This window comes from Apostichopus japonicus, chromosome 7 (assembly GCF_037975245.1).
Source record: "Apostichopus japonicus isolate 1M-3 chromosome 7, ASM3797524v1, whole genome shotgun sequence".
In the NCBI taxonomy this organism is placed as follows: domain Eukaryota; kingdom Metazoa; phylum Echinodermata; class Holothuroidea; order Aspidochirotida; family Stichopodidae; genus Apostichopus; species Apostichopus japonicus.
Genome location: NC_092567.1, coordinates 23,543,395 through 23,559,667, shown reverse-complemented (window position 1 = coordinate 23,559,667; position 16,273 = coordinate 23,543,395). Strand labels below are relative to the sequence as shown.

General features: G+C 36.9%; 2 long non-coding RNA genes across 3 annotated transcripts in view; both read left to right on the top strand.

Annotated features, from left to right (window-relative positions):
* LOC139969799 (uncharacterized) overlaps window positions 1–16,273 on the top strand; it is a 209,906-nt gene that overhangs the window by 4,713 nt on the left and 188,920 nt on the right. The gene's annotated exons all lie outside the window — the stretch shown is intronic.
* The window catches only part of LOC139969797 (uncharacterized), a 137,153-nt gene continuing 125,362 nt past the window's right edge, over window positions 4,483–16,273 (top strand). Inside the window, exons 1-2 of the long non-coding RNA XR_011793802.1 lie at window positions 4,483–5,683; window positions 6,276–6,345. This is a non-coding gene — a long non-coding RNA (uncharacterized lncRNA). The remainder of the gene's footprint in view (window positions 5,684–6,275; window positions 6,346–16,273) is intronic.

Sequence of the window (16,273 nt, the reverse complement as noted above, 5' to 3'; positions counted from 1 at the left end):
CGTGACTTTCATTTATACAGAATGTGTGCATTATTAAAGTTCATACGTTATTTACCATGCAAGTCTGTCTACAACGACTGGGCTTTATATCACTTAGTTTTCTTTACTTTTCTGTACGAAATTCAATTTCATTGCAAACTTTGCGTGCAAAGGGATTGGATGTTTCGAGAAACTATATACTAAGCAAGCACTAGACAGATATCATCAAAAGTTAATTTTAAATTAAGAGGGATTTGAAGGGAAGGGTAAGGCTGTGGTGGAAAGGGTTAACGAATGAAATATCACACGATGATCGGCCATTCATTATTAGCAATGGAGTTGTGAAGGCAGTCTTAGCGGAAATGAGCAAACACAAGAATGACATGCCTAATTGCCATGATCATATAAATGATAGTCAACAAAGATTGATGAATGTGATGTGCTGTTAAGTGATAGCGAACACTGTTAGAATAGATTTACTCGTCCAAGTTAGTCAGACACACGTACGCATGGGCATGCCCAATATTACATCAGACACTGTGAATTGGGGCATTGTGTGTGTTGAGGCTTCTTGTAATATCATTGCCAATTTTAGGAAATTACAACTACGCATTCTCATATAGTGATAATACAACCTTATGTAACCATTGTCGGTCGTAGCAATGTCATGGCCCTACTAATGAACTGACTTTTATCCTCATTATAGACATAATTCCGTGTTTAATTACATATCAATTCTGGCAATAACGTCTTGAAAATATATTCGTTAATAATGCAGCGCGTGGTTTAGCGCACAGTTTTACTAACGGCATATGATTGGAGGTTAAATAAAACTGTCTCACATATACAGATAAATCCGTACAGCGAAAGCCCATTCGCAATGATAAATCTTGCAAGTTGCGATGTTTGCTGCAAGATGTTATAAATTTCCGTTATTCGCAATGTATATAATATATATATGAATATATATATATATATATTTATACACTCATCTGATCTTTAAAAGCCAAAAAGGTACCACTAACAGGCCCCAACGCTTCTAGGTATGTTAAGCCGCACGGTCACGGTGCTTTAAGAACTTACAATAAACTTTGAGCCGTTCTGTGTGGATTAGCGTATCCATTATTTCCATGACGTTCGTTCTAGGTGTGTTAGAAACCGATGTCACTTTGCTTATAGTTTCAGTGACAAAGGTAGAACTAGGGAGTCTCTCAATACATACTGATATCATCAAGTTTGTTCCAAAACTTTAAAACAAACAGGCAACATTACAAACAACATTGATTATCGGTGTCATCTGATTGACTGATGACCATGGGTCACTATCCCGTTGACCTTTAACAATCATGCAGTTATCATTCATATTTTAACATCATAGTCTCTTTAAGGTTTGACAGTTTCTGAAACATTGTAAATGTAAGGTTCGTCTCTTATAATGATACCTTCTGAAATGTCTGTAGTACTAAATACAATAGGAATACAGCCTCGTCAGTGAATATAAATAAGTAAAACCCAGTCTCCTTTGACAATTAAATGCCGTCACCTGTTCGGAGTAGGCTAATTTAAATGCAAATACGTTTTTTTCTCTTTTTTTCGGGAAGAGTCAAATTTCAGCCTGGAGAACAATGCTTTTACCAGAAATAGATCTTGAGTCAAGACTAATTACACATTGCAGTCTTCCCCCTTTCGGCGTTTCTGATTGAAGTGCACTCCTTTAATCCCTATAAGTGAACCTTGTGATTTCTTCAAACACAACAGGTATTACATGATCCAAGCCACCGGAACTGTTTACAAAACTTCACTCCAACACGAGGAAAGGAGTGGTTGAGTTTACTAAAACAAAAAACCACAACAAGTGAGAAAAAATAAATATCTGATGACCATCCAAAAATAAACGGAAAAGCTGTTTGCACTTAAAATCATATATATATGTATAGCCAAGTTGTGAAATCTTTAACAGCGACTGAATGCCCCTATTAGATGATTTGACCGTTGATTATTTTGACAACTTTATTCCCGCAAGATATTATCATAATTAGTGGATTTTTTTTTAATGAAAATAGGGATTCGTTTCGGATAAAGACATATTATAGTAATATTTGATAAAGATAAACATAAAACATAATTTCAAATTATGAAAGAATATTAGATTTGTGATATATCGACTTGAAACGTATATTCTCAGGGAACGTGTTTTTTTCTCTTCTAGAATTAAAGCTTCCTAATTACATGATTGAGCATTCAATCTTGATAACAAATGTCTCTATAAATATCTCAATTTCTTCCCTTTCGTCACGTGGTGTATTGTATCAATCGACTGCATACAATGAAGGATAGAGGGAAGGAAATAACGGGGATTCAAAATAACAATATTTGATTTGATCAGTTCTTTATTTTGGTTATTTTTGGAGAAGGGGAAGAGGGGAGGGAAGCTATTGGTACTAAAATCCCATAATAATGTTATTGATTAGTTCAACTATATAGGCAAGTTTCATTTTCAAATAAAAACGTACAAGTTTCTGAACTTTGAAACTTTCCAATTTGTGTCGAACATGTGAATAATGTGAATGGTTTGTCCGGGCGACAAACTATTAAGAACAGGTACTTATTCATTAACATTAATTTACTGCAAAAAAATCTGAACGAGTGTCTGCTTATGACCGATTGTAAACTTGTTAGAGTTAAAGGGGCATTCCAGTCGCAGATAATGTTAGTTGTAAGCCCCATATGGATACCTTGTCCCTATTAAAAAATCAATATTTGGCTGATTCAGTTTAGCCTATTTTATCTGCCCAAACCCTCGAGTGGAACACAATATTGGTGGTTTGTGACGTCACAACGGCAAATATTCTTCAAAGCTTTTTTTCCCTCCTAATATTATCTTTTTGTGTAGTTATCCTTTAAAACCTGATACAGTTAGAATGCTTGCTTAAGCTGTCAAGGTTCTCTGTGTTCAGAATTTCATCAAAATGCTACTGTCTTGTTTAAAAAAAAATTATTACTTTCCTCTGTCAATAAGTGAGTTAAATATTGCAGAGAGAAGAAAAACGTCTGTTATACGTCTCGATATTTTCATATATTTTTCCCTCTCCAAATTTCTGAATGAGTTGAAGAGACGAGTTATAACTTCTATAGTACAAAGGCCTATGTGACTATATCATAGAATATTCAGGGGGAAGGTATACTTGCTCTTATTTCATAAACATGGTCATGTCGTGAATTTTGAGTTTCTTCCGACAATAAACATAACACAATGGTATAATATTCGCATGAGTTCTTATCTATAGACGTCCGTGCTAGCGTTCAGTTTTATGATGACGTCACAATTGCTCTGGCTTAGCTGTTCTCATGTCATAATATCTGTCCTCGTGGTCATTATTCGATGTTTTGCACTTGAACTATACAGTTCGTTTCATCAGGTTTCCGGTGAGAATTGTGAAAATCTTGTCAAGATAATGTCTTCCTTCTGCATTGTATTATGGAAGGAAAAAAAATTACAAACTATCGGGTCAGTAAGTTTGTCTGACTCCGGAAACTTGACTTATCCTCATACTTAAAAGCTTCACGTGTACAAAAACTATAGGCAACATGCAAACAACATTAACATACAAACAACATAGTGCCATCTGGTATACCGATGTCCAGGGTCACTGCCCCGAAGACAATTATATGCATATTCAACAATAAATATTTCAAATCACGCTCCAAATAATTTTCTCGTGGGCTTCCGTCTGTTCTGATTTTATGCAAACAGCTATCATATTCTTTTCAATGTTCCTTTGTCGTGTCTTCCCCCAAAGGACAATCTGAAACTAAGAAATTAACATGTCCTGAAAGACAAAGTCTTACATGCCCTTTGGACCAAGAGACGTGATTTGGTTTCTAGATTATCTGGACATTTTATAGCTTATTTTGCTCCTGTTTTTGTTTTGTTATTTTTTTTTCGTTCGTTCTCTCTCTCTCTCTTTTCTTTATCTTTTTCTTGGCAGCATGAAATAAGTTTTCACCCAAAAACAAAAAATTCTTGTTGGAAAGGTCAGAATAAGGAAGCTAGATTTTAATTGTTGCATTTCTCGATGGATTTGAAATTTGCATAACGAGAACACGAATCAATAGCAAGATTTTAATATCTTCATGTTTTTATCATTTTAAGACCTTGAGCGAGAGATGCAGAAAAAGAGAGATAGAGAGAATGAGAAAGCAGATTTCGGCAGTTTTACGGAATGATCATGTTACTACAGTATGTGAAGATTGTTTTGCTAGTGTGTGTAGTGTGTTGTTCAGTGAATAGAAAGTGTCAAGTGGTGAAGTGTGGATTGTCTGTCTGTGTGTGTGCGTTTGTTTTGTATTCTGACCGAGGAGTCGAACAAAAGAATTCCAGGTCCTCGGTTGTGATTTCTAAAGAATCACCACGTCCTCGGAAGAATTTCTATTGTATAGGGGTATTGTTAAGGTTAGGGTACGTGGATTTGAACAATGGAAAATACAATGGGGTCCTCGGTTGGAATGTAAAACCAACATGCGTGTGTGTGTGTGTGTGTGCGTGTGTGTTTGCGTAAGGTGGTTTACGGGGACCCGCATGTGACAACACACCTTCGCTATGGGGACTGTGAACATTGTGGGGACCTGTATCAGGTCCCCATAATGTTTTGCTAATAAAAAACTTATTTTGCATGTTTTAGATGAAAATAAGGATTTTTAATTTTTTTAAATTTTTTCTTCTTTCTTGAAAATTTTTCAACACACATTGTGGGGACCTATGGTATTTTTGAAGAGCGCCCCCCAAAATGTGTAACTCTATGTACAAATAGTATACAGAAAATTCAAAAGCCAGGCTCTGGTTACCAAAGCCACATTTCAAGGGCGCAGGCTGGTGTTAGCCTGGCAAAGAGGGGGGCATGCCTTTTTTCAGGAAAGTGGAACTCGGTTTCAAAGAGCAAGTACATGTATTTACTCACATCATTAGATCCATCAATTGTATAACCGGCTTAGGGTTGGATAGAGCTTTTAGTATGAAAAGGAGTTTTTTTAGGGATTTATAAGAATTTTTTAGTGCAGGGTGGGGTGGGGTGGGGAGGGGAGGGGAGGGGGCATGGTGGCAATAATGCAAGCACCATTTTTGGTTGGCAAGCAGTGTATGGAGAAGGCTGTTGCTAAAATATGATCCCAGATTGCATGAAAATGGTATGTACTTCCCAACATTGTTTGCATCTATGCATTCTTTTGTCTGGGAGTTCATGTTTTAGAAGTTTACACCTCCATAAACAAATATAAATAGTTGGAAAGATTTCACTTAGGCTTACTAGTAGGTAATAATTGTGAATTGACCATTTGTCAATATCAATATACAAAAGCATGATACAGCCTCCTGAAATAGTAGCCATAGCCTGTATATGCTGAAGGTAATCCATATGGGGGATTTTGACGTAAATTAATTGTTAGAACTCTTTTTTCTTCAAGGTTACAGAATAGCCTATGTAATAATATAAGAGATTTTCATAGTTTAAATACTCTCTTTCACCTAAATTTGACATACTCCTTAAGAGTTCTGTACATGCAAGTACAGAATTTATTGAAAACAAGTTCCAGGTATTCATGTATGACGAATTCAGATAAAGCATATTTTGAGTATGGACAGAATTTGGCACCTGAGCCATCTAGCGATTCCTATCAAGATCTGTCAACTTGTCACAATGCTAAACTGGTAAGTATAAATTTTATTGCTTCAGAACTATATCTGTACAAGTAATGTTGCTGTTGTAATCACTGTTTACTTTTTAGCAATTTAAAATTACACTTTAGAAGTTGCACAATGATGACTACTATTTCTAATAACATGTTTATGCTATTTATGCAGGCTTCATGCTAATTGTTAAAACCTGCAGTTACAATTGGTGGCAGATATATACTTTACATGATTGGCATAAAAGCTTTGTATTCATATAGGCTCAATGGGAATATAAGATACAACAAAATAGAACAGAGGTTCGGTGGTTCTGTGACACTCTACTAGGCAAGAAATTGCATTCCTTCCAACCGAGATAATTTGTTTTTATTTCACTTCAAATTGTGCCATATATACGGTTTTCTGTAACACTTTAATGACAAGTAGTGTTATATGCTATGATGATTGCTCTTCACCCTGGATTTCATTCCAGCAGTTGCAACTCCTATTGTTTAATTAATGTGGTATTATTTATCTTAATCCTAATTGCCCTCATGGAGATACAAGGAATGTACCACAGAAAGTTTGTAATATCTTGACATGGACATTTTTTTTATTTCTTCATATTTAGATCAAACAACTTCCACATCATCAAGGGAAAAGGAATTTTTTGTTCACTATATAGCTAAGGCAAGAAGCAGGTAAGTTCAGGGCATGCATACTACTCCGTAAATATGCATCAAAGTAATGCATTTATATCCCAGAGAGTATAACATCTTTAATAATATCAAACAATTCAAAGCTTTGATGTTACTCTAAAATGGTAAACTGTTTAATCTTGAATAAGGTCAGTGTAGAAAATTACCTTGTCTAACTTTTACCGGCTACCTCCCATATGTGAAACCATTATGTTGGGCAAGGGGGGAGGGGGGGATGGTGAGGGGGCAACTGGGAAAGCAGGTATGTATGTTAGCGCTGTCATTCGCATAGCATATTTGAAAGCATAGGATTTTATGTGAATTCATCCTTGTTGAATGGGATGGAGGGTCGGTGGGGGGGGGGGGGAAGGGGTGGATCCAAGTGACTTGGCTGCCCTCTTGGACATAATTTGCTTTTATCCCTGCTACATAAAGTTTGATATGTCTTGAAAATTACAGATTGTACACTATCACACTATCTAGCTCATTGCATGGGGCAGTTGGTGTCGGTTACTATGGAATCAGGTACCATATACAGGGTTAGACCTCCATGATGCCCTAATATTGTGATATTATGTATAAATAATGTTTTGATGTCATTCCATTAGTTGATTGGGAATGAGGGGTGGGGATGATTGGAAAGCCCTAATCAGAATATATATGCTGTTGCATGTGCTGTATTCATACAATTTGATATATCATAGAGAAAATAGGGATGTACACTGTTATGGCTTTCTCATATTGTTCCAGAAAGATTTTTTTACCATTTCCAACAGCATAGACTAAGGTGACGTATATTAAATGTAATGTAGAATGTCTTTTTTTTCAACTTTTAGGGTCCCCATAATGTGTGTGAGAATTTAATGACCAGTCTAATATTAATTTTTGACCATCTTATTTCCACCGTTTCAAAGTTTCGATGTCATTCCAAATTGGTAAACTGCTTAGACTCAAATACATCAGTGTAGAAAATTACCTTGTACAACTTTTACAGGCTCCACCCATATGTGGATCCATCATGTGGAGCAGTTAGGGGTTGCATGGGGGGGGGGTTGCTGTTTTTTTTTTACCATTTCCAACATCATAGATTGAGGTGATGTAGGTTTGAGATCTCATTAATATCAAATATTTGAAAGCATAGGATTTTATGTGTATTCATCCTTGTTGAATGGGATGAAGGGTGGGGAGGGGGTGGGTCCAAGGGGCTTGGCAGTAGACTATTTGCTTTTATCCCTGCTAAATAAAGTTTGATATGTCTTGAAAATGACAGATTGTACACTATCTAGCTCATTGCACGGAGCAATTGGTGTGGGTTACTATGGAATCAGGTACCGTATACAGGGTTAGACCTCCATGATGCCCTAATATTGTGATAATATGTCTAAATAATGTTTTGATGTCATTCCACTAATTGAGTGGGAATGAGGGGTGGGGATGATTAGAAAGTCCTGTTAAGAATATACACTGTTGCATATGCTACATTCAAACAATTTGATCTATCTTAGAGAAAATATGGTTGCACACTGTTATGGTTTTCTCCTAATTGTTCCAGAAAGATTTTTTACCATTTCCAACAGCATAGATTAAAGTGATGTATATTAAATGTAATGTAGAATGTTTTTTTTTTCAACTATTAGGGTCCCCATAATGTGTGTGAGAATTTAATGAAGTCTAATATTAATTTTTGACCATATTATTTCCACCGTTTCAAAGTTTCGATGTCATTCCAAATTGGTAAACTGCTTAGACTCAAATACATCAGTGTAGAAAATTACCTTGTACAACTTTTACAGGCTCCACCCATATGTGGATCCATCATGTGGTGCAGTTAGGGATTGGGGGGGGGGGGGGTTGCTGGGTTTTTTTTACCATTTCCAACAGCATAGATTGAGGTGATGTATATTAAATGCTAGGTAAAAGGTTTTTTTATTCCAACTTTTAGGGTCCCCATAATGTGTGTGAGAATTTAAGGAACAGTCTAATATTAACTTTTGAAAATCTTATTTCCACCAATTCAGAGTTTCAATGTCATTCCAAATTGGTAAACTGCTTAGACTCAAATACATCAGTGTAGAAAATTACCTTGTACAACTTTTACAGGCTCCACCCATATGTGGATCCATCATGTGGTGCAGTTAGGGGTTGGGGGGGGGGTTGCTGGTTTTTTTTACCATTTCCAACAGCATAGATTGAGGTGATGTATATTAAATGCTAGGTAAAAGGGTTTTTTTTTCCAACTTTTAGGGTCCCCATAATGTGTGTGAGAATTTAAGGAACAGTCTAATATTAACTTTTGAAAATCTTATTTCCACCAATTCAGAGTTTCAATGTCATTCCAAATTGGTAAACTGCTTAGACTCAAATACATCAGTGTAGAAAATTACCTTGTACAACTTTTACAGGCTCCACCCATATGTGGATCCATCATGTGGTGCAGTTAGGGGTGTGGGGGCGGGGGTTGCTGTAGAGGGCAACTGGGAATGCAGGTACATAGGTTTGAGATCTCATTAATATCAAATATTTGAAAGCATAGGATTTTATGTGTATTCATCCTTGTTGAATGGGATGGAGGGTGGGGAGGGGGTGGGTCCAAGGAGCTTGGCAGTAGACTATTTGCTTTTATCCCTGCTAAATAAAGTTTGATATGTCTTGAAAATGACAGATTGTACACTATCTAGCTCATTGCACGGAGCAATTGGTGTGGGTTACTATGGAATCAGGTACCGTATACAGGGTTAGACCTCCATGATGCCCTAATATTGTGATAATATGTCTAAATAATGTTTTGATGTCATTCCACTAATTGAGTGGGAATGAGGGGTGGGGATGATTAGAAAGTCCTGTTAAGAATATACACTGTTGCATATGCTACATTCAAACAATTTGATCTATCTTAGAGAAAATATGGTTGCACACTGTTATGGTTTTCTCCTAATTGTTCCAGAAAGATTTTTTACCATTTCCATCACCACAGATTAAGGTGATGTATGTTGAATGCTAGGTAAAAGTTTATATATTTTTCCAACTTTTACGGTCTCCATAATGTGTGCGAGAATTTAATGAACAGTCTAATATTAATTGTTGACAATTGTATTTCCACCGTTTCAAAGTTTCGATGTCATTCCAAATTGGTAAACTGCTTAGACTCAAATACATCAGTGTAGAAAATTACCTTGTACAACTTTTACAGGCTCCACCCATATGTGGATCCATCATGTGGTGCAGTTAGGGATTGGGGGGGGGGTTGCTGGGTTTTTTTTTACCATTTCCAACAGCATAGATTGAGGTGATGTATATTCAATGCTAGGTAAAAGGTTTTTTTATTCCAACTTTTAGGGTCCCCATAATGTGTGTGAGAATTTAAGGAACAGTCTAATATTAACTTTTGAACATCTTATTTCCACCAATTCAGAGTTTCAATGTCATTCCAAATTGGTAAACTGCTTAGACTCAAATACATCAGTGTAGAAAATTACCTTGTACAACTTTTACAGGCTCCACCAATATGTGGAACCATCATGTGGAGCAGAAGGGGGAGGGGAGGGGGGTAGCAACTGGGAAAGCAGGTTATAGCTCTCATTAGGATCAAATATTTGAAAGCATAGGATTTTATGTGAATTCATCCTTGTTGAATGAGATGAAGGGTCAGTGGGGGGGGGGGGTGGATCCAAGTGACTTGGCTGCCCTCTTGGACATAATTTGCTTTTATCCCTGCTACATAAAGTTTGATATGTCTTGAAAATTACAGATTGTACACTATCTAGCTCATTGCATGGGGCAGTTCAAGGTGTGGGTTACTATGGAATCAGGTACAGTATACAGGGTTAGACCTCCATAATGCCCTAATATTGTGATATTATGTCTAAATAATGTTTTCATATCATTCCACTAGTTGAGTGGGAATGAGGGGTGGAGATGATTTGAAAGCGCTATTGAGAAAATACGCTGTTGCATATGCTACATTCATACAATTTGATATATCTCAAAGAAAATAGGGTTGTACACTGTTAAGGTTTTCTCCTATTATTTGAGAAAGATTTTTTTACCATTTCCAACAGCACAGATGAAGGTGCATTAAAGATAGGTAATTTTATTTTTGTTTTCAACTTTTAGGGTCCCATTATGTATGTATGAATTTAATGAACATCTACCATTAATTTTTGACCATCTTATTTCCACCATTTCAAGGTTTCCATGCCATCCCAAATTGGGAAACTGCTCAATCTCAAATATATCAGTGTAGAAAATTATTTTCTCCAACTTTTACATTCACCACCAATATGTAGAACCATCATGTGGAGCAGATAGGGGGGAGGGGAGGGGGGGTAGCAACTGGGAAAGCAGGTTAGAGCTCTCATTAGGATCAAATATTTTAGAGCACAGGATTTTATGTGAATTCATCCTTGTTGAATGGGATGGAGGGTCGGTGGGGGGGGGGGGGATGGATCCAAGTGACTTGGCTGCCCTCTTGGACATAATTTGCTTTTATCCCTGCTATATAAAGTTTGATATGTCTTGAAAATTACAGATTGTACACTATCACACTATCTAGCTCATTGCATGGGGCAGTTCAAGGTGTCGGTTAGTATGGAATCAGGTACCGTATACAGGGTTAGACCTCCATAATGCCCTAATATTGTGATATTATGTCTAAATAATGTTTTCATATCATTCCACTAGTTGAGTGGGAATGAGGGGTGGAGATGATTGGAAAGCCCTATTGAGAAAATACACTGTTGCATATGCTACATTCATACAATTTGATATATCTCAGAGAAAATATGGTTGTACACTGTTGTGGTTTTCTCATATTGTTCCAGAAAGATTTTTTTACCATTTCCAACAGCACAGATGAAGGTGCATTAAAGATAGGTAATTTTATTTTTGTTTTCAACTTTTAGGGTCCCATTATGTATGTGAGAATTTAATGAACATCTACCATTAATTTTTGACCATCTTATTTCCACCATTTCAAGGTTTCCATGTCATCCCAAATTGGTAAACTGCTAAGACTCAAATACATCAGTGTAGAAAATTACCTTGTACAACTTTTACAGGCTCCACCAATATGTGGAACCATCATGTGGAGCAGAAAGGGGGAGGGGAGGGGAGGGGGTAGCAACTGGGAAAGCAGGTTATAGCTCTCATTAAGATCAAATATTTGAAAGCAAAGGATTTTATGTGAATTCATCCTTTTTGAATGGGATGGAGAGTCGGTGGGGGGGGGGGGGGGATGGATCCAAGTGACTTGGCTGCCCTCTTGGACATAATTTGCTTTTATCCCTGCTATATATAGTTTGATATGTCTTGAAAATTACAGATTGTACACTATCTAGCTCATTGCACGGAGCAATTAGTGTGGGTTACTATGGAATCAGGTACCGTATACAGGGTTAGACCTCCATGATGCCCTAATATTGTGATATTATGTCTAAATAATGTTTTCATATCATTCCACTAGTAGAGTGGGAATGAGGGTGGTTATGATTGGAAAGCGCCATTAAGAAAATACGCTGTTGCATATGCTACATTCACACAATTTGATATATCTCAGAGAAAATATGGTACATGTACACTGTTGTGGTTTTCTCATATTGTTCCAGAAAGATTTTTTTACCATTTCCAACAGCATAGATTAAAGTGATGTATATTAAATGTAATGTAGAATGTTTTTTTTTTCAACTATTAGGGTCCCCATAATGTGTGTGAGAATTTAATGAAGTCTAATATTAATTTTTGACCATATTATTTCCACCGTTTCAAAGTTTCGATGTCATTCCAAATTGGTAAACTGCTTAGACTCAAATACATCAGTGTAGAAAATTACCTTGTACAACTTTTACAGGCTCCACCCATATGTGGATCCATCATGTGGTGCAGTTAGGGGTCCGGGGGTGGGGGTTGCTGTAGAGGGCAACTGGGAATGCAGGTACATAGGTTTGAGATCTCATTAATATCAAATATTTGAAAGCATAGGATTTTATGTGTATTCATCCTTGTTGAATGGGATGGAGGGTGGGGAGGGGGTGGGTCCAAGGGGCTTGGCAGGAGACTATTTGCTTTTATCCCTGCTAAATAAAGTTTGATATGTTTAGAAAATTACAGATTGTACACTATCTAGCTCATTGCACGGAGCAATTGGTGTGGGTTACTATGGAATCAGGTACCGTATACAGGGTTAGACCTCCATAATGCCCTAATATTGTGATATTATGTCTAAATAATGTTTTCATATCATTCCACTAGTTGAGTGGGAATGAGGGGTGGAGATGATTGGAAAGCGCTATTACGAAAATACGCTGTTGCATGTGCTACATTCATACAATTTGATATATCTCAGAGAAAATATGGTTGTACACTGTTACGGTTTTCTCCTATTGTTTGAGGAAGATTTTTTGACCATTTCCAACAGCACAGATTAAGGTGTATAAAATGATAGGTGATTTTATTTTTGTTTTCAACTTTTAGGGTCCTATTATGTATGTGAGAATTTAATGAACATCTACCATTAATTTTTGACCATCTTATTTCTACCATTTCAAGGTTTCCATGTCATCCCAAATTGGTAAACTGCTTAGACTCAAATACATCAGTGTAGAAAATTACCTTGTACAACTTTTACAGGCTCCACCAATATGTGGAACCATCATGTGGAGCAGAAAGGGGGAGGGGAGGGGGGAGGGGGTAGCAACTGGGAAAGCAGGTTATAACTCTCATTAGGATCAAATATTTGAAAGCATAGGATTTTATGTGAATTCGTCCTTGTTGAATGGGATGGAGGTTCGGTGGGGGGGGGGGTGGATCCAAGTGACTTGGCTGCCCTCTTGGACATAATTTGCTTTTATCCCTGCTACATAAAGTATGATATGTCTTGAAAATTACAGATTGTACACTATCCCACTATCTAGCTCATTGCATGGGGCAGTTGGTGTCGGTTACTATGGAATCAGGTACCGTATACAGGGTTAGACCTCCATAATGCCCTAATATTGTTATATTATGTCTAAATAATGTTTTCATATCATTCCACTAGTTGAGTGGGAATGAGAGGTGGAGATGATTGGAAAGCGCTATTGAGAAAATACACTGTTGCATATGCTACATTCATACAATTTGATATATCTCAGAGAAAATAGGGTTGTACACTGTTAAGGTTTTCTCCTATTATTTGAGAAAGATTTTTTTACCATTTCCAACAGCATAGATTAAGGTGCATTAAATGATAGGTAAATTTATTTTTGTTTTCAACTTTTAGGGTCCCATTATGTATGTGAGAATTTAATGAACATCTACCATTAATTTTTGACAATCTTATTTCCACCATTTCAAGGTTTCCATGTCAACCCAAATTGGTAAACTGCTTAGACTCAAATACATCAGTGTAGAAAATTACCTTGTACAACTTTTACAGACTCCACCAATATGTGGAACCATCATGTGGAGCAGAAAGGGGGAGGGGAGGGGGGGGGGTAGCAACTGGGAAAGCAGGTTATAACTCTCATTAAGATCAAATATTTGAAAGCATAGGATTTTATGTGAATTCGTCCTTGTTGAATAGGATGGAGGTTCGGTGGGGGGGGGGGTGGATCCAAGTGACTTGGCTGCCCTCTTGGACATAATTTGCTTTTATCCCTGCTACATAAAGTTTGATATGTCTTGAAAATTACAGATTGTACACTATCTAGCTCATTGCATGGGGCAGTTCAAGGTGTCGGTTACTATGGAATCAGGTACCGTATACAGGGTTAGACCTCCATTATGCCCTAATATTGTTATATTATGTCTAAATAATGTTTTCATATCATTCCACTAGTTGAGTGGGAATGAGGGGTGGAGATGATTGGAAAGCGCTATTGAGAAAATGCACTGTTGCATATGCTACATTCATACAATTTGATATATCTCAGAGAAAATAGGGTTGTACACTTTTAGGGTTTTCTCCTATTGTTTGAGGAAGATTTTTTTACCATTTCCAACAGCATAGATTAAGGTATATTAAATGATAGTTAATTTTATGTTTGTTTTCAACTTTTAGGGTCCCATTTATGTATGTGAGAATTTAATGAACATCTACCATTAATTTTTGACCATCTTATTTCCACCATTTCAAGGTTTCCATGTCATCCCAAATTGGTAAACTGCTAAGACTCAAATATATCAGTGTAAAAAATTACTTTCTCCAACTTTTACATTCACCACAAATATGTGGAACCATCATGTGGAGCAGATAGGGGGGAGGGGAGGGGGGGTAGCAACTGGGAAAGCAGGTTAGAGCTCTCATTAGGATCAAATATTTTAGAGCATAGGATTTTATGTGAATTCATCCTTGTTGAATGGGATGGAGGGTCGGTGGGGGGGGGGGATGGATCCAAGTGACTTGGCTGCCCTGTTGAACATAATTTGCTTTTATCCCTGCTACATAAAGTTTGATATGTCTTGAAAATTACATATTGTACACTATCACACTATCTAGCTCATTGCATGGGGCAGTTCAAGGTGTCGGTTACTATGGAATCAGGTACCGTATACAGGGTTAGACCTCCATTATGCCCTAATATTGTTATATTATGTCTAAATAATGTTTTCATATCATTCCACTAGTTGAGTGGGAATGAGAGGTGGAGATGATTGGAAAGCGCTATTGAGAAAATACACTGTTGCATATGCTACATTCATACAATTTGATATATCTCAGAGAAAATAGGGTTGTACACTATTAAGGTTTTCTCCTATTATTTGAGAAAGATTTTTTTACCATTTCCAACAGCATAGATTAAGGTGCATTAAATGATAGGTAAATTTATTTTTGTTTTCAACTTTTAGGGTCCCATTATGTATGTGAGAATTTAATGAACATCTACCATTAATTTTTGACAATCTTATTTCCACCATTTCAAGGTTTCCATGTCATCCCAAATTGGTAAACTGCTTAGACTCAAATACATCAGTGTAGAAAATTACCTTGTACAACTTTTACAGGCTCCACCAATATGTGGAACCATCATGTGGAGCAGAAAGGGGGAGGGGAGGGGGGGGGTAGCAACTGGGAAAGCAGGTTATAACTCTCATTAAGATCAAATATTTGAAAGCATAGGATTTTATGTGAATTCGTCCTTGTTGAATGGGATGGAGGTTCGGTGGGGGGGGGGGTGGATCCAAGTGACTTGGCTGCCCTCTTGGACATAATTTGCTTTTATCCCTGCTACATAAAGTTTGATATGTCTTGAAAATTACAGATTGTACACTATCTAGCTCATTGCATGGGGCAGTTCAAGGTGTCGGTTACTATGGAATCAGGTACCGTATACAGGGTTAGACCTCCATTATGCCCTAATATTGTTATATTATGTCTAAATAATGTTTTCATATCATTCCACTAGTTGAGTGGGAATGAGGGGTGGAGATGATTGGAAAGCGCTATTGAGAAAATGCACTGTTGCATATGCTACATTCATACAATTTGATATATCTCAGAGAAAATAGGGTTGTACACTGTTAGGGTTTTCTCCTATTGTTTGAGGAAGATTTTTTTAGCATTTCCAACAGCATAGATTAAGGTATATTAAATGATAGTTAATTTTATGTTTGTTTTCAACTTTTAGGGTCCCATTTATGTATGTGAGAATTTAATGAACATCTACCATTAATTTTTGACAATCTTATTTCCACCATTTCAAGGTTTCCATGCCATCCCAAATTGGGAAACTGCTCAATCTCAAATATATCATTGTAGAAAATTACTTTCTCCAACTTTTACATTCACCACAAATATGTAGAACCATCATGTGGAGCAGATAGGGGGGAGGGGAGGGGAGGGGGGTAGCAACTGGGAAAGCAGGTTAGAGCTCTCATTAGGATCAAATATTTTAGAGCATAGGATTTTATGTGAATTCATCCTTGTTGAATGGGATGGAGGGTCGGTGGGGGGGGG